General features: G+C 39.1%; 3 long non-coding RNA genes across 4 annotated transcripts; 2 read left to right on the top strand and 1 right to left on the bottom strand.

Annotated features, from left to right (window-relative positions):
• Positions 1 to 651: 651 nt before the first annotated feature.
• On the top strand, positions 652 to 4,038 carry LOC146453738 (uncharacterized). 2 transcript variants are annotated; one of them, XR_014859457.1, is made up of 3 exons: positions 652 to 832; positions 2,064 to 2,129; positions 3,816 to 4,038. It is a non-coding gene; the product is annotated as an uncharacterized LOC146453738 (long non-coding RNA). The 2 variants fall into 2 exon arrangements; XR_014859456.1 differs by having other exon boundaries at positions 652 to 841.
• Positions 4,039 to 6,848: 2,810 nt separating this feature from the next.
• On the top strand, positions 6,849 to 9,514 carry LOC146453737 (uncharacterized). Its single transcript, XR_014859455.1, has 3 exons — positions 6,849 to 7,048; positions 7,456 to 7,524; positions 9,241 to 9,514. It is a non-coding gene; the product is annotated as an uncharacterized LOC146453737 (long non-coding RNA).
• A 5,940-nt stretch (positions 9,515 to 15,454) lies between these two features.
• On the bottom strand, positions 15,455 to 17,793 carry LOC146453736 (uncharacterized). The gene is made up of 3 exons (XR_014859458.1): positions 17,589 to 17,793; positions 17,113 to 17,181; positions 15,455 to 15,712 (listed from the first exon to the last, which is right to left on the bottom strand). It is a non-coding gene; the product is annotated as an uncharacterized LOC146453736 (long non-coding RNA).
• Between the last annotated feature and the right edge of the window lie 1,496 nt (positions 17,794 to 19,289).

Here is a 19,289-nt window from a genome sequence, read left to right as displayed (position 1 = left end):
TTATTTGCAATCCAGGAGAAATATGTGTCTGATTTACGGCCTCATAGACGAATCGATGAGCGGGGCATGTATTGTTACGTCCCGGAGAAATTATATAATAGCCATTCTCAGACAAATATCCTTTTCTAGGTTCTAATCTTTTACGATTGATTATATAACCATCAACTGAGGCTCCGTAATTTTCAAATGTTGGATGAATAAAATATGTTTTATCATTGTGATCAAATTGGTTGTTCATATAAATAAGGTTACATAAAATTGAATAACCGGTTTAAACCAGTTTTGAAAAAAGCAAGGAAAATTCAGGTTTTCAGGTTTTAGGTCAAAAGCTAAATTTAGGTTTTTAGGTTTTAGGTCAAAAGCTAAATTTAGGTTTTTAGGTCAAAAGCTAAATTTAGGTTTTTAGGTCAAAAGCTAAATTTAGGTTTTTAGGTTTTTGACGTCTCCGTTGCAGGAGTTCATTGTTGAATTCAAAGGCTGAAATAGTATTTTATGTAGTTATTGGGGTTTATAAGGATTTGTATGGGATTTTTTATCATTTTTTTGAAAAGTGGGCTCATACACCCAAATATCTAACTACTGGCGTGCAACTGAACAATGGTCGCTCGGATCTAGTTTCACACGCGAACACTATTAATAACGACTAATCCGCTCGGGATTCACTGTTCCATTCACTTCGAGAAAGGGGTAAACAAGCTTTACAAGCATACTAAGAATGAACGCCAAGGTTCGAGGTTTACTTTTTGTGTTCCTTTTGCTGACATGTTTGATCAGCATGGGTGAGAGCTTTTATCCAGCAAACCAAGGCAAACGGCGTTTTGCTACCGAACAGGTCAGTGAGGTAAGCCGGACAATTCAAAACGTATACCAGTACTAGAAAGAGCACTTTTACTTTAGTTACCCTGCAAGTTTCAGCATATCAGGTGTAATATTAGCTGAGAAAATGTAAGTTGAGAAAATGAAAAATTTACAGGCGTTTGTTTGACTGGGGGTATGACGTAACCCCCAGACATACAAACGTCTGTAAATTTGTCGAATTTCATCTCACTTTTCCTAAGCTGATATACACCTAATGTGCTGAAACTTTGTAAGGTTACTTAAGTCAAGGTTCTCTTTCCAGTGCTGGTATCAGTTTTTCATTCAGTTCAATTTCAACTCATCCAAATCTGTTGCCGCCATTTTGGAGAAGGGTCATTTGGGCACATTCAATAATGTAATTCCTTTGAGTTGACTGGCTTATAATTAGCGGTCATAAGGATATTCGACAACTGTCTTGCGAAATCGCGCGGAACATCGCCTGATACTTGGCCGATCGACGAGGTTGGCTAAAATGAGGAGATATTTCGCAAGATTGAGTAGGATAATGATTGTTCTATTATTCAACTAATTGATAACAAAGTACAGTTTTGCTGCAGAAAAGCTGGAGACGATCTTTATTCTGTCATTTTTCTCCACGACACACGAAATTACGTATATCGCAGGATATCTGTTCACTACGGACGACGAATATTCTGATTGGCTGATATTTTTACGTGTAAAGATATCGTATTTTTACGTGTGAAAATATATGGATTTTCTCAGTAGCCGAAATCCTAATAAAACACTGTTGTTTATATAATAAAAGCCATTATACGATGGTCGAGAAATAGCGGCTTCAGATCTTTCTTGCAAAATGAAATCCGCAGGTTTATTTTCAATCTTGTATCGAGAGCCCGCGTTACCCTAATTCAGTGGAACGGGAACACGGGTTCTGGGAACGAAATTGGGTTGTCTTTAATTATTATAAGTGATTATTCTCATTTAGTTACTTGATTACTTTTCTGTAAGTCTGTGAGTTACTAAATCAATGTTTTTCAAAGCGAAGTATTTGTATGCTGTTCGGCGCTGTGTGTCTTTGTTTACTGTTTTAATGCGTGACTATAACCTAACGCATGCGCAGACGTTTAACGCGGCTTAGGTGATGTCACAGGACTGGAGGCGTGGCTGCATAGCACCAACTTTGAAACGCATTGTATAGAATAAGCGTTTAATCCTTAACGCTCTTCTTCTGTTTTTCTTGCAAGGTGTCTGAAAGCGATAGTGCCTCGGGTATTTACGGATCACAAATTCTTCGTCGGCTGGCTCAACAGGTAAGAACAGTAAACGATGAAAATCAGTAGCTCATGTAAAATCTCAAATACAGGCTCTGGGCTCATACCAATTACCCCGCGTCGGCAAGCGTGTCGGTGCCCTCAGTAATTTAGGGGGTGGTATAGATGTTGGGAGATCTCTGTTCTCGTCCTAGCTCAGCGCTACTCACCTGAATTGACAGGGCGCAGAAATCCACGCCATGATATAGTCATGCCATAATATAATTCTTTTAAATACGTTATGTAAAGCTAGTAAATATCATTTAATGTTTTTTTCTCATATTTATATACGTTTTTATTTTCATTTTTATTTTATCGAGTTACTTATTATGTAATCTATTTTTTAAGAAAAGTTGGCGTGATAGATGTCTCACTAACGACTTTACCGACTAAATTAAATGTCGATGTAGATGTAGATATCCTTGATCACACTGGGATAGGATATTATCGTAATGGCCTTTTGAGATTTCCTTTGTTTGTCTTCTTTTCTTCCTTTGACCACTTTTTACTTTCGTCAATAATTTTCCATGTTTCTCATATCAATAGAGTGATTAAGAATTACGTTTACATGTGCGTTTACAGAAGTGAACACGTGACCATGTTTACCCTATATTTGCCTCTCGCTGTTTTCAGTTTCTCAATAAAATTGAGTAGATTTGCGTTAGCATCAAAGGTCAGAATTATTTTGCGCTATTATTTTCATCTGTGTACTATTTTTTCAAGAAAACAGAAATGCGAACCTCACGTTTGCTAGCTGTTTGCTGTAAACGCGATTCTAAATCTCTCTATTTGCTAATGACGTGTAGGTAAATGGGAAGTGACTTAAGAATTATCCCTTTTTTGTCGAAGATTTTCTATATTTACAACTATTAATGTCTTGCTCACACATAAATTGCTCCTGCATCACCAATGAGGCTAAATCAAGTGAATTTTCCAAGAAGAAAAATGAGCTACAATAAGTTATTAATTTTCAAACTTATACAGCGGTTTTCAATTGAGTGTCGTAAGCAATTTCGCGTTTCCTTTGGTTTTGCTTTACTACGCCCTGTGATTGGTTGTCAAACCTCGCGCCACTTTCTCAACCAATGAGAAGCACAACCAAAACCAATCGTGACTTGCCCGCAGCGTTTTCCCGCGCTTGGCGCCGGTTACATGTATTTGCCTTGAATTCTGATTGGTTCATTGCGCTGTTTGCGTGTGCTGTGATTGGTCAGAGTAACTTACTTTGGTTTTGGTTCTACGACACTCAATTGAAAACCGCTCTATCTAGACACAAGTGAAGAAATACGTAAGAAATTGTAAACGTCGGCGCCACGTCGTCAAGAAAAAACAGCTAAATCTAAGCTTAACCCATGCAAAGTTATTGCCGCCCAGAGCAACGCTATATTTGCGTGCCTGCATTTCTTCGTCAAATCGTAGATATATTCACCAGGCTTAAAATATTCCACTGCGCATATGCCTCACATTGACATTCAAATCCTAGCAGTATGTAGGATGTTTGTCCCATGAACGTAGTTCAATGGCCTTAACTCCCATGATCATGAGTCTCCTGTAGGTAGAGCATCCGAACTAGTAATCGGAAGGTCTTTAGTTCTACTCCTGATAGGAGCACTCGGATTTCCTCTTTTCATACACTGATCAATACATCATTCACAGTTTTCTCATAGTTGATTTTTATGGTTGCAGGACGAGGTGCTCGTTCGGCGTTCGGAATTCTGTGGGATCGCAAAACGAACCTGTTGACGACCTCGGAAGCCCAACGTGGCTTCCCACAACACGGAAATGTTGAATAAGAAAAGATTAACGGACACATTAATAATTTTAGGCTCAAATTTTCAATTGTTTCAACAAACATGTAAATCAAAAGGATGTTCAAATGTGAAATAAAGGAACATTAAACTGAACTAAAGAGGACTTTTGACTTTTCAAATATTTTTTCTTATATTTATCGGTTAAAAAGGAACTTACTCCCATTTTGTAACATTTCTCACCTTCATTGAATGTGACTGACCCTCGGGTTATTATTGGCTTTGCAGCATTGTAGTCAATGTACAATAATGCACTAGGGATTCCAAAAAATCTTCCTTAGCAAGCAGACACTAGGCGAGATGATGATGATGATGATGATGATGATGATGATGATGATGATGATGATGATGATGATGATGATGAAGAAGAACTTGAACTGACATACCACACCATTCGGTAAAATAGAAATGGAGCTTACTAGAATCTCCGCACTCAAAGCAATTGCCGTAGACAAATACGTAATGGAAGGGACGGTGAAAGTAATTCCCGAGAAGAAGCGAAAAAAAAAAGGCACGGAAAGAGAAAAGAAAGAAATTGAAGTAAACAGGGTCATCATTGAACAATGATGTACAAGGAGCAAAAGGGACACAACATGGTAAAGGACAGACCTGATAACCTCTTTTGTCAAAAAAGATCTAATTGATGAAGCCCAAGAAAGCAGTAATTGCATTATTGAGGAAGAAATTGAAATTGAAAATAAAAAAAGAAAAAGAAATTTCATTGAACAATGATGTACATGGAGCAGAGGGGACAACAGCACGAGAAAGGACAGAAACCGTTGTCCTCTTTTGTCAGACAAGATCTAATTGATGAAGCCCAAGAAAGCAGTAATTACATTCAGTATTGAGGAAGAATTTCCTGCTCAATGTGGTTCTGAATCAGTTAAGGTTACAGTATACCTTTGAGGTGTCTCGTGTCTAAGCGATGTAGCGCGTCCGGTTTAAACTGTAGATACTTAAACCCCTATATCAAAATAAAACTTATAGAGCTGGCTATCAAACTATACCAAGAATTTTCAAATAAAATGAATTGTCGAATTTTTCACGAACTCTAAATGCGAGCGTCCGAATCACCTTTTGAAAGCTACAAATCAAAGCGAATAAGTGCAAGAGACCTACAATGACATACACGGCCAGACAAGATTGACGATCCCGAGAGCTAATGGGATGTTTCAAGACAATACTGCTAGGCTCTTAAACAGTTTCCCAGAATCGAAATTACCGTTGCTTAGGCTGTCAAAGCTTGATTTACTTGAGAAACAAAGTTGTTACCCTACCGTAAAATAGATCGAACCTTTTTAACCTGTCTTAAATAGAAACATTATTTTTCTTTTTTTTTTCTTTTATCTTTACTGTGCTTCAGTCGATTTCTTTAGCACAATGCAAATACTTCTTCATTATTTTATTGTTATTTTTATCTGACAAAAAAAAATGTACATTACAGTATATATAATTCTTCCTATGACTAGCTGTCTTCTGAAAAAATTCCAGTATAGAATACTAAATATGCAATTCATTCTTTACACTGCAATATGTATTCGTTTACAAAATTAAAACTAAGAAAAGATGAAATTATCATCTTGTCTATGCCCATGAACATATGCGTGCGTTCAGTCATATCTTTCTACCAAGTTAACATTTCGTATATTGGGCGTGCAGTCAAGTTTGTGTGTTTGAAAATCAGCCCACACAATTATCTTACGGATGAATTCGAAACAATTGGATCATTTAACATCAATATTTGTTCCTCTTTAGTGCGTTATCATCATCAAGAATTGAATAAATGATTGAAACGTTTACTTTAAGAAAAATATTCGATTTATCAGTAAGAAGCCCACTTCCTTCCTCATCAGACTCGATGGAAGCTTAAATTAGGAGCTTGAGATTAAAAAATCATATGTTATTTTAAACTCAAAATTGGAACTAAGGACATCGTTTTAAATTTCTTTAGTTACAGCGGTTGGTAATGGACCTTAACTTTTTTCCAGCTTCCCATTCAGTCGTTTTTAGGGTATTTTCGTTGTAGGTCCTAGCGGGAGGAGGTAATACGAGTCACCTAAAAACAACTGCGTAGGAAACTACTTTTTTTCTGAAGATGTAGCTTTGTCTTCGCATTTATGCGTACATACTTGAGGAGTGAAAATAAATTAAAGTTGGTTAGAAGCTGACTGACTCCAAATACGGATCACTTAAATGAAAGCTTTTGAATGAAATCGTTTATTCCCGGGTTTATTATGTTGTATAAGGTAGCTTCACTTTTCAGTCTAAATAAATATGAAGTCATATCAGAGTTAATCAGCGGAAAGTTTTTTGCTAACCAAGACAGAGACAGTTAGGTGTCTAGAGTCTGTGGCGCCGGATAAAATCTAAGGTGTGACCATCCAAATGGAAGTTGCCGAAGGAGGTGCTACCTTTTGAGTTTGAGGATAAAATCCTGAAGTGTGACCATTCAAAAGAAAGCTACTGAACTGTACTTTCCTGTGGTGCTGGTTATTATGCTGTACAAGGTGTTTCTAACTTTTGAGTCTGTGGATAATATCTTTTCTTGTGTACGATCGCGCGCTCTGTACGAGGCTGGGTACCTGTTAATGGTTTCAACCTTGAACAAAAGGATGCATGGATTATTTTTCTTGGGTTGTGAACTTCTTCGGAGAAGGGTTTAAAAGAGCAGTTCGATTCTGTGCGATTAGCAATTAGGGATAATTTATCTCTTACTAAACTCACATAAAGCTTCCTATCTGTTTATCTCAATGAAGCATCGGTCGTGATGCAAATAGTAACTCCATTCAGCAAATAACGCTAATAGCGTCTTCACAAACGTATCCGCTCGCGCCGTTAAACGGCGTTTAACAGAACAATGGTCGCTCGTATCTAGTTTCACAAACGAGCATTATAATAACGACCAATCTGCTCGGGGTTCCACTGTTCCATTTACGTCGAGATAAGCGGCTAAAAGCTAAGCAAGTTTTGTCATCTGCTGTTACAAGCATACTAAGAATGAACGCCAAGGTTCGAGGTTTTCTTTTTGCTTTCCTTTTGCTGACATGTTTGATCAGCATGAGTGAGAGCTTTGGTATGAATAACATAGGCAGACGCTCTGCTACTGAGCAGGTCAGTGAAGAAAGCTTCATTCATGTACAGCCAAACCTTAATTTGGTTTTATTTCTGCAACACAAAACAACGCGGAGTATTGCTATTCAAAGAATATTTGGTTTATCAACAGAGTTGATAACTAAAGGTGAATTGGCCACCGTAAAGAGGTTCGAGTGCTGTCGTTTCGAGCCTTAGCCCTTCGTCAGAGCGAATCGATCTGACTAACAGCTTACGCTCGACCCGTCAGCACTCGAATCTCTTTACGGTGGCCAATTTACCTTTAGTTATCAGCTCTGTTGATAAACCAAACATTCGTTTCTCTTCCCCACCGATGCATCCCCTTACTGGCTATTCAGCCTGGATAGGTGATGCAAGCACCAATTTCGCAAAGCACTAACGTTTAATTCTTCTGTTTTTCTTACAAGGTGTCCGACAACGACAATGGCTCGCCTCTTTCGGCCGGATCAAGTATTCTTCAGCGGCTGGCTCGACAGGTATAAAGAGTTAACGATGAAAATCAATAGCTCATGTAAAATTGCTTGACTTATTTCCGTTACCCCAAGGGGAAAATGGGCCGAAAACTCATGTAAAATTAGGCGGTTTTTACCTGGCATTTCGTTAGAGAGATTTATAATTACCTTCACGACAAACTGCAAACGGCAAAAATGAACACGTGTATACCAAATGACTAGGTTTGCCCTGCATTTGCCGCACACTGCGATCACTCTCTTTTTCTGGGAAACCATGGTAACTTGATTCGATTAAAAATCGTCTCGATATGAAAGGTACTCGATATTCCTCAGTAAAATTGAGTAGTTTTGCGTTAGCATCGAATCAAAGGCCAGAATTGTATATTTTTCACTATTCTTATCTACGTTTTAGTTTTTTTTCAAGAAAAAGAAAAAGAACCCCGCAAATCTCTAGTTTGCAGTAAAGTGCACCATGACCATATTTGGGCAGTGTTACAATTACAATGTGTCCTCTATCCTCTGGGGTGGGGCGGGGCATGTAGACATTTTTAATGGGAACGTATAGGGAGATTTGATTGATAATTTACCGAACAGAAGGAAATGAGGCAGGTTTGTTCTCTTGTTCCTTACCTTGCTATGAAAGTAGGAATCTTTGTAAAACAAGATGCCATTAGTAGTCGTTGTAAATGAAGTGAGAAAAGACCGCTGTACATGACGTTTCCTCGACTCATCTTGTGCCTCGTGCACTGAAAGGCTCGATGATGCAAGTACCTCATGTTACTTCATGTTAAGGTACCATATATTCACCCAACCCTCCATATAGTTATACTTAGGAAAACCATACTGAATATAATATTCAACAGCCGCCATTACACAATGTGACGTTGACACGCTTCGATGACTTCCCGGGACGTCACATGGACCGTTTGCGGACGTCCCGGAAAACCGACTTTCGTTTTCACGATGTCTAAAATAAATCAAGTGAAATTCACATATCCCAGCCCACGCGCCTGGCTTTCCTCCATGTCCCCTTGTTTTCTCTTGATGACCGTGAGGGATATGCGCTCTTAACTTCATCCTGTCTTCATTGTCCGGTGCGCGTACAGGGGCCCGTTTCTCGAAAGTCCCGGTAACTTACCGGGGGCGCGTTTCTTAAACGACTTGGTAACTTATCGGGCCCAATAAGTATACATTTCAACGTTTTTTTCGCCGATTTTACAGTGATTACAGCCATTATTTTTATAAAAAACAATTGAGTAGCTTTGCGTTAGCATCGAATCAAAGGCCGGAATTGTATGTTTTGCACTATTCTTATCTATGTCTTTTTTTTAAGAAAAAAAAAACAACACAAATCTCACGTTTGCCGTAAACGCGATTCGAAATCTCTCTAATTACTGCAACCCGATTTTTTCGCAGATTACACAGTGATTACAGACATGGTTCTTGGCCAACGTTTTCATAACATTAGAAGATTTTTAAAATTTAGTATTCAAAGCGAACAAAAATTGACTTCTCTTAAGAAACATTGATCTCTTGTCAAAGACACTTACCTCCTTACCGGGCCGGTAAGTTACCGAGACTTTCGAGAAATGGGCCCCAGGCACGGGACATTCTTAACACTGATCCAGCGTCCCTATTGACCATTTCACGCCACCACCATAATACAAAGCCACGCACACAAAATCGCTAAATTGCCCGCGTTCATATAGCTTTTTCATAGTTGATTTTTTATGGTTGCAGGGCCAGGGACAGGACTTCTGTGATACATGCAAACAACTCGACTGTTGAGGACAACTGATGGTCATATTGGCTTCACACGTATCAGAATGCTGGATAAGAAAAGATTAACGGCCCTATAATATACACTGTAGCCTTAACTTATTTAGTTCTCAAAGTTTAAATTGTTGAAATAAGCATAAAGAGCATAATCAGACGAGTGTCGTTATTGAGATTGTAACCTACGGCATTTTACTAAAACTGCTGAATAAAACAAAACGCATCATACAGTACGAAATTTTGAGTGCCGGTCTGTGACTTTTGACTCTGTAACCCCTAATATCAAAGAACAAATTCTCCTATGTTGTCCCCATTCTTTTCTTATAACGTACTGGGCAGAAGTTATCAAATAATTAAGAAAATTCAACTTGAGTGATCATATCCTTAATTCTCATGACCCAGGAGGTTGAGAAATTAGCAATTATTCCACGAACGCGCGTTGGATATAAGATGATAGATAGCCAACGTCGAATTGGCTATAATCGATCTCATATATCCAACAAGCCCTTGTGGAATAGTGGTTTTTTTTAAAACAATCAAGAAATATTGTTGGACCTTGCTGACTTTGCATTTCAAGAATACCGAGAAGACAACTTAATGGTCGCTTTTTCCTCGGGCATGGTATAATGGCTCATATACCATGGCCGCTATGCCAATCAATTCCCTGGAATTGCATTATACAATGATCTAGTTTTTGATAAGCTTAACAAGCCCAAGAAGAGGATGGGGAATAAAAGGGGTGTTGTCAATAGAGTCTTGCAATTTCTCTATTCCTCAGTTGTGTTTCTCGTGTGCAGAGGAAGAAAACTGTTCGGACTAAAATATGAATGGAATTGTTGAATACTCACTAAATGAAACAATAGAGGAATAAAGAAAGTGCAGTCCTAATATCCCCAGTCTCCCGTCTTGAGAGGTACTGAAGCCTAACGGAAGTGAAATCTGACGCCTTCATACGCCTCAAACACGGGGAAGAAAAATTGATAAGGATTTTGTTTTCCGATTTTCATACGAGTATAAAATAGACATTTGATCAAGCAAATATATAAAATTCTGTCGTATACGATTTAACACTTGGCTGTTGGTTTCGCGCTCGCAAACAAAACGAAATGTGATAAAAAAAATTAAAAATTAATTCAGTAATCTTGGTTTAAAAGTTTTAACAATGTTCAATAGACACGCTTTCTGCATCCCTTTGTAATAACAAGAGCCCAGATTTGTTGGTTTTTTTTTTTCAATATTTCTCATACCCCCCCCCCCCCCACCCCTCCAGAAAAATAATAGCCCGTCCTTAGGAACGTGCCGGCTTGTTTCGCGTTTCGTAATAAAAAGGCTCCGCGCGATAACCCATGAAGGTTCAGGATTTTTCCGGCGGAGGAATCAAACACAAGAATTGTCATTGCAGAACTGAGTGTGACACGATAGCGATCGCGTCACCGATTACATCTTTATAAGTCAAATTGGAAAATTAAGTCTTATTGTGGTCACCCAAATCAAAGCTATTCAGCGGTACTTTCTTTTGGGGCTATTTTGATGTTTATTATGCGAAGTTCGAACTTGTAAGTCTCTGGATGAAAACCTAAGGCGTGGACATTAAAATAAAAGCTAAAGAGCGGCAGTTTTCTCAAACGTGGATTTCGTCATTTCTTTAAGATGACCTTTGAAAGTTAAAACGGGTTAATGGATCGTATTCAACTAAACATCGAGCACCTCTGCTATTCCAAGCGTTCACTAAGTCAGAAACTGTCTCTCTTTCCCCTCTTCCTCAGCGTGCACTTGCAAATCGATCGTTCGATTCGACATGGCTATTCTTCTTCTGTAATACATTCGCGTTGCTTGCGGTGAGGTCTGCATTCTAATGTTTGGAATTCTTTGAATTTTCTGAGCATTCTGCAGCCTCTTGCGAGGGTCCCGAAGAAAGCTGCAAAACCTCACTATACTTTTCTGTTTCGATTTCGCATTCGCGTTTTCGAAGCTCACCATCTACATCTTGCGGAGTTAAATTCATGCGCGTGCTGCTCGTGCGACAAACCTTCCAAAGGTTCATGATTTCTTGCACAACTGTCACCCTCGCTAATCAGACGAAACGGAATGCACCATGTTCAAGCTACCTCCTCTTCTCTTATGCTTTATCCACCGGTTTAAATCCTTACGTTTTCGCTTTCTTCGCCACTCGACATAAGTATCATTGCCTTCACCTTTTTGTTCTAACGACTCCAGAACCCTCTCTGCGCTAAGGGAAACGTTCACGAACGCTTCACAACCGAAGCCAAATGTTTTGATTCGAAAGAATAGTGACTCGCAGAATACATCGGGGAAAGGGAGGAGGAGCTAAGGAAGCGAAAAAAATGAGGAAGTTCGGGACCCTCCCCTCCCCTTCCCCGATTACTTAACTCGGCGCCTCACGGCCCGGGTACAAAGAACGCGAAGAATTTGATAACGCGACCGAAAACTTTACTCGTAGCACCCGAGTACAAAAAACGAGACCGAGAAAAATAACTCATGGCCCGAAGTCTTATCTCTCGGCCCATTGCGACCCAAGAAATAAAAAAGAATTTGATAATGCTACCGAAACCTTAACTCGTGCCGCCTTACGGCCCGAGTAAAAATCCAAAATTTGAGTATTTACGTTAATCAACATTATATTTTCAAAGAATCAAGTTTTCATTTTCAAACAATCACTGACCGGCAGTGTTTTCGCCCTCGGCTATTTCGCGCGACCTCTTGAATATCCAGAAAGGGACGGCTTGCAGTCTAGGCTTCTGCACGGTTCATGGATATCAAGGGGAAATTTCTTCCATGAGTTAAAGTCAATATTAACTTTGTGTTTTTTTAACATTACTATTGTTTATTTTAATATTAACAATTCTGGAGGCTGTTTTGTGGTCAGAAACACGTTATATCAATGTAATATATTATTAATTTTTTGAAACCGGAAGTACTTCCAGAAGGAAGGTAGTTGCGGTGTCAGTTTAAACGCAAATTACGTGGAAAAGACCGTAAAGTGAGCATACAGTCAACTCTCTCGTAAGCGACCACCCTTGGTGCACGACAAAGTGGTCGCTTACGGGAGGTGGTCGCTTACGGGAAAGATCAACAAACTAAGCCTAATACTGGATTGATTAATTAATTACATAAAAATATTACCTTAGCAGCTAAAATTAGGCAAATAGAAATTAATTTATTTGCTTTTTTCACATCTATTCATTCTTCTGATGAAACTTAGTATAACATTTTGGAACAAATCACTGTAATAATTCCCGTTTACCTACCATCTTCTCTGTCTGTAAACTGTTATTATCTGTCAGCAGTCCGGGGAATCGTCATCAAAATTAAATTTTTGTCACTTCTGAGTGATGATTTACTAACGGTTATGTTGGGTGGTCGCTTACCAGAAACAGAAAACAAAAGAGTATGTGTAATTTCTGGCCTAAAAAGTGGTCGCGGTCCCTTAAGAAATTTGAGTGGTGGTTGCTTACGAGAGAGCTCTTGAAACAGTATTTAACTGAGAAACAAAACGGTTGTTTACGAAGTGGTCGCTTACGAGAAGTGGTCGCTAATAATGAGAGAGTTGACTGTATTTGGGAACTTGGAAACTGGCTTACCAGTTGAAACGATTCTTTGAGAGCCAGAAATCCAGGATGAGCAGCTGAAATAGTGATATTTAAAAGACCTTGAAACCGTTTGACGGCTAATAATAACTGCGCCTTTTTGACGGTTGACGGTAAAGGTTGCCCTTTTTGACAGTTGACGGTTAAATTTTTTGGCTGTTTGACGGCTGACAGTTAACCCCATTGAGGCCCTCTCAATATAGTGAATTAGATTAATTACGTAAACGCAAAGACTCGTTTCCAGTTGCACTCGGTGCGTGGCCGAACCTAACCTCATCCGTTGAGCCGTTAAAGTGCACCTAACCCCAAAATTTTTTTTCGCTTAAATAAATCTTTGCACCTGTTCAAAACATATTGCATTATAACATAGCGCAAGCGCATCCTAATCTAATTTCTGTTGGCGTCATCATGGTACATTTCTCAACATACGCACGGCCGTGCGTCCATCCGATGACGTGTGCAAGTCAGGTGAAGGAAGCATGCGCGCGCTATGTTATAAAAAACTTTTTACAGAGAGACAACATCATAATAAAGGTATATTTATATGAAGTTAATGAAACGTTAAGATTAAACCGATATGAGACACCACTTTCACCTTTTTTTTTCAGAGAATTTTGAAATTAATCAGGAACAAAACCTGTTTTCCAGGAATCGTTTACGTTATTTTCACTATGTTATAAAAGAATTGGTTCATGTTTTTAGCTGTGAGTATATCGAGTTATGGATGCACTTGGAAAGTTTGGAGAGCACTCAAGAAGCTAGAGTTGCTCTCGGCTACGCCTCGAGCAACTCTTACGCTTCTCTCGTGCTCTCCAAACTTCCCGCGTGCATCCATAACTCGATATACGCACGCTAAGCATGAACCAATTCTTAACTATTTGGCGCCTTTTTCAACCAAATCTTGAATTTTTAAAAGTTGTAAAAATTACGAAATGTAGCCATCGTCTGTCCCATGACCGAGCTAGTAAGGGGCATGGGTCTATTCTTACTTAACGTCACAAACTGATTTGCATTGTCTTAAGTCTTTGTAAAAATGCATGCAAAGCAGTTTGTGACGTCATGTAAGGAATAGACCCATGCCCCTTACTAGCTCGGTCATGGGACAGATGATGGCTAGATTTCGTAACTTTTACAGCCTATAAAAAGTCAAGATTTGGTTGAAAAAAGGCGCCAAATAGCGCAATGCGTTTCAAACAGGTGCAAAGATTTATTTAAGCGAAAAAAAAAATTTTGGGGTTAGGTGCACTTTAAGCCTCAGACAGGCCGCTTGGATTTTTCGATAAGTGCAATTAGGCCTGGGCATGAGGCTGTTCGGGGAATTCAAGGGGGTATATTTCCCAGCTGAGTGATTTTCGGGGTTGAAAACATGGCTGATCGAGAGATGTTTGTGCTTTGCTCCCTCACACTTTACTGTTACGGCGACGCGTAGCTTTTTTACAGTCATGAAATGTTTTTTTTTTTCTTTATATATCTACCACATGTTTGTTTGCCTGTCTAAACTGTCTGTTAAAACCTGCGTGTACTAGCGGCAGTTTCGTTCGCAGTCCTTTGCGGTTTATTCTTCACTCTTAAATAGGTTGAGAATAAACACGTGTTAATGAAGAAAAAAAAAATGAATTCTCGATACACATAAGAAAAGTGTCGTAAACTTCATGTTCAATCTTCTACACGAACAAGCCGCTTGCAAATTAGGTCAATCACGGACTTGGCTTGGGTGCGTTCTGGAGCCAATTTAATAAACTATTTACACTTGTAACCAACAAATCTGGGCCCTTGTCATTACAAAGGGATGCAGAAAGCGTGTCCAGTGAACATTGTTAGAACTTTTAAACCAAGATAACTGAATTATTTTTAAAATTTTTTTATCACATTTCGTTTTGTTTGCGAACGTGAAACCAACAGCCAAAAGTGTAAACTAAAAGTTTTAAAGCGAATACGACAGAACTTTTTTTAATCGCTCGATCAAAGGTCAATGTTGTCCTCGTATGAAAATCGGAAAACAAAATCCTTATCAATTTTTCTTCCCCGTATTTGAGGCGTATAAAGGCGTCAGATTCCACTTCCCTTTGGCTATCGTACCGCGCAAGACGGGAGTCTGGGGATATTAGGGCTGTGACGTCAGTACAGGAATGCTCAGGTTCGCGATTTCTCTATTCCTCCTCCTCATTTGCAGTATTCAACAATTCCATTCCTATTTTCGTCCACACAACTTTCTTCCTCTGCACACGAAAAACAACTGAGGAATAGAGAAATAGCGAGACTCTATTGACAACACCACTTTTATTTCCCATCCGCTTCTTGGGCTTGTTAAGCTTATTAAAAACTGGATCATTGTATAATGCAATTCCAGGGAATTGATTGGCATAGCGGCCATGGTATATTTGCTAATTACACAATCTCTTAGGTCATGAGAATTAAGGATACGATCACTCAAGGTGAAATTTCTTGATATTAGATAACTGTTCTCCCCAGTACGTTATAACTGAAAAAAAGAATGGGTACAACATAGGAGAATTTGTTCTTTGATATTAGGGGTTACAGGGTCAAAAGTCACAGACCGGCACTCAAAATTTCGTATTGTATGATGTGTTTTATTTTATTCAGCGCTTTTAATAAAATGCCGTAGGTTACAATCTCAATAACGACACTCTTCTGATTATGCTTTTCATGCTTATCTCAACAATTAAAACTTTGAGAACTAAATAAGTTAAGGCTACAGTGTATATTATCGGGCCGTTAATCTTTTCTTATCCAGAAGCCACGTTGACCAGCAGTAGTCCTCAGCAGTTGAGTAGTTTGCATTTATCACAGAGGTCATCTCTCTTGCCCTGCAACCATAAATATCAACTATGAAGAAGCTATATGAACACGCGCGCAATTTAGCGATTCTGTGTGCGTGGCTTTGCATTATGGCGGTGGCGTGAAATGGTCAATAGGGACGCTGGATCAGTGTTAAGAATGCCCTGTGCCTGGGGCCCATTTCTAGAAAGTCTCGGTAACTTACCGGCCCGGTTAGCAGGTAAGTGTCTTTGGTGATATATGTTTCTTAACAGAAGTCAATTTTTGTTCGCTTTAAATATAAATTTTAAAAATCTTCTAATGTTATTAAAACATTGGCCAAGAACCATGTCTGTAAAAACTGTGTAATCGGCGAAAAAATATTTAAAAATATACTTATCTGGTCCGATAAGTTACCAGGTCTTTTGAGAAACATGCCCCTGGTAAGCGCACCGGACAGTAAAGATAGAGAGAATGAAGTTAAGAGCGTATATCCCTCATCATATCCCTCACGTTGCTAAATTTCCCTATCAGGCGGTATTCAGCGCGATTTCGTCGGATAATGTTAAATGGGTGCATAAATCGGGAAAACACTAATGATGAACTGCTGTCTCGTACTAAACAATGGCAACACCATCTTCAGATTATGCAGAAAAATGTATAAAATGTCTATACTCTTGAAACATGACTGCAAAGAATCGATGTAGACATAACAAGATGGATCATCGATTCAGTTTTTGATAGCAATTGATAGCAATCGTTAAAAAAAATGACAGTGACAACAATGCAGTGACTCAGTGAACCAATCCTTCTGTGTTGAAAGAACCGCCCATGGACCGTTACGGTTAGCTGCTAGTGGCAGTAATTCCTAGGGAGGTGGAGGACGGGGGTGGGGGGTTGAGAGATTTAGAATCCCGTTAACGGCAAACGTGAGATTTGCGGGGGGTTTTTTCTTGAGAAAAAAAAAACTAATACATAGATAACGACAATGCAAAACATACAATTCTGGCCTTTGATTCGACGCTAACGCAAAACAACTCAATGATTTTACTGAGGCATATCGAGTACCTTTCATATCGAGACGATTTTTTATCGAATCAAGTTACCCTGGCTTCCCAGAAACAGTAAGTGATCGCAGTGTGCGGAAAATGAAAGGTAAACATGGTCATTTGGTATACATGTGTTCATTTCTGCCGTTTGCATTTTGCCGTGAACACAATTATAAATCTCTCTATGCAAATGCCAGGTAACGGTTGGAAGCCCAAGTTTACCTCCAATCTGGCAAACTCAACGCAACATTAAGTCCCTGGGCTTGCATTCGCTTTAAAGATATTTTGCATGCAGCGCCTAACTTCACATGAGTTTTCGACCCATTTTCCCTCTTGGGGTAACGGAAATAAGTCAAGTAATTTTACATGAGCTATTGATTTTCATCGTTAACTCTTTATACCTGTCGAGCCAGCCGCTGAAGAATACTTGATCCGGCCGAAAGAGGCGAGCCATTGTCGTCCTCGGACACCTTGTAAGAAAAACAGAAGAATTAAACGTTAGTGCTTTGCGAAATTGGTGCTTGCATCACCTATCCAGGCTGAATAGCCAGTAAGGGGATGCATCGGTGGGGAGGAGAAACGAATGTTTGGTTTATCAACAGAGCTGATAACTAAAGGTAAATTGGCCACCGTAAAGAGATTCGAGTGCTGACGATTCGAGCGTTAGCCGTTAGTCAGATCGATTCACTCTGACAAAGGGCTAAGGCTCGAAACGACAGCACTCGAATCTCTTTACGGTGGCCAATTTACCTTTAGTTATCAACTCTGTTGATAAACCAAATATTCTTTGAATAGCAATACTCCGCGTTGTTTTGTGTTGCAGAAATAAAACCAGATTAAGCTTTGGCTGTACATGAATGAAGCTTTCTTCACTGACCTGCTCAGTAGCAGAGCGTCTGCCCGTGATGTTACCCGGCATATAGCTCTCACTCATGCTGATCAAACATGTCAGCAAAAGGAAAGCAAAAAGAAAACCTCTAAGAACCTTGGCGTTCATTCTTAGTATGCTTGTAACAGCAGATGACAAAACTTGCTTAGCTCTTAGCTTATCTCGACGTAAATGGAACAGTGGAACCTCGAGCAGATTGGTCGTTTTTATAATACTCGCGTGTGAAAAATGATCCGAGTGACCATTGTTCCGTTAAACGCCGTTTAACGGCGCGAGCGGATACGGTTTGTGAAGACGCTATTAGCGTTATTTCCTTAATCGAGTTACTATTTACTTTGCCACCGATGCTCCATTGAGATAAACACATAGGAAATAAGGCTCAACAAATGCGAAGCTTTATCTGAGTTTAGTTAGTGATAAATAATCGGTAATTGCTTATCGCACGGAATCGAACTGTTCCTTTAAACCCTTCCCCTGAGAAGTTCAAAACAAAGAAAAAAAAGCCCACGCATCCTTTTGTTCAAGGTTGAAACCGTTAACAGCTAGGTACCCAACCTCGTGTAGCGCGGGTGATCTTACACACGAAAAGATATATTATGAGACTCAAAAGTTAGAACCAGCACCACAGGAAAGTACAGCTCAGTAGCTTTCATATGAATGGTCACATTTTAGGATTTTATCCTCAGACTCAAAAGTTAGAATCATCTTGTACAGCATAATAAACAACACCACTGGCAACTGCCATTTACATGGCCACACCTTAGATTTTATTTGGCGCCACAGACTCCAAGAAAATTTCCACTCATTAACTCTGATGTGGCTTCATATTTACCCAGACTGAAAAGTGAAGCTACTTTATACAACATAATAAACGATTTTATTCAAAAACTTTCATTTAAGTGATCCGCGTTATATTTGGAGTCAGTCAGCTCTTAACCAACTTTAATTTATTTTCACTCCTCAAGTATGTACACATAAATGCGAAAACAAAGCTACACCTTCAGAAAAAAGAAAATGGCCTCCCACGCAGTCGTTTTTTGGGGGACTCGTATTACCTCCTTCCGCAAGTACCCTGGTGAGAAAACACCCTAAAAACGACTGAATGGGAAGCTGGAAAAAAGTTAGGGTCGATTACCAGCAGCTGTAACTAAAGAAATTTTAAACGAATTCCTTCCAAATTTGAGTTTAAAATAACATATGTTTTTTTAATCTCACGCTCCTAATTAAATTTCCTTTGAATCTGATTAGGAAGGAAGTGGGCTTCTTACTAATAAATCGAATCTTATTTTAAAGTAAACGTTTTAATCATGTAATCGATTTTTGATGACGATAACGCTCTAAAGAGGAACAAATACTGATGTTAAATGATCCAATTGTTTTCATTCGTAAGATAATTTTGTGGGTTGGTTGTCAAACACACAAACTTGACTACACGCACATTTTCAAACACGCAAACTTGACTGCACGCACATTTTCAAACACACAAACTTGACTGCAGGCACAATAAATATACGACATGTCAACTTGGTAGAAAGATATGACTGAACGCACACATATGTTCATGGGCATAGACAAGATGATAATTTCATCTTTTCTTAGCTTTAGTTTCTGTAAACGAATACATATTGCAGTGTAAAGAACGAATTGCATATTTAGTATTCTTTACTGGATTTTTCCAGAAGAGAGCTG

The sequence above is a fragment of the Pavona decussata genome, unplaced genomic scaffold, assembly GCF_977016875.1.
Source record: "Pavona decussata unplaced genomic scaffold, jaPavDecu1.1 SCAFFOLD_324, whole genome shotgun sequence".
In the NCBI taxonomy this organism is placed as follows: domain Eukaryota; kingdom Metazoa; phylum Cnidaria; class Anthozoa; order Scleractinia; family Agariciidae; genus Pavona; species Pavona decussata.
The sequence above is the reverse complement of the archived record's forward strand: the minus strand, read 5'-3'. Positions and strand labels throughout refer to the sequence as shown.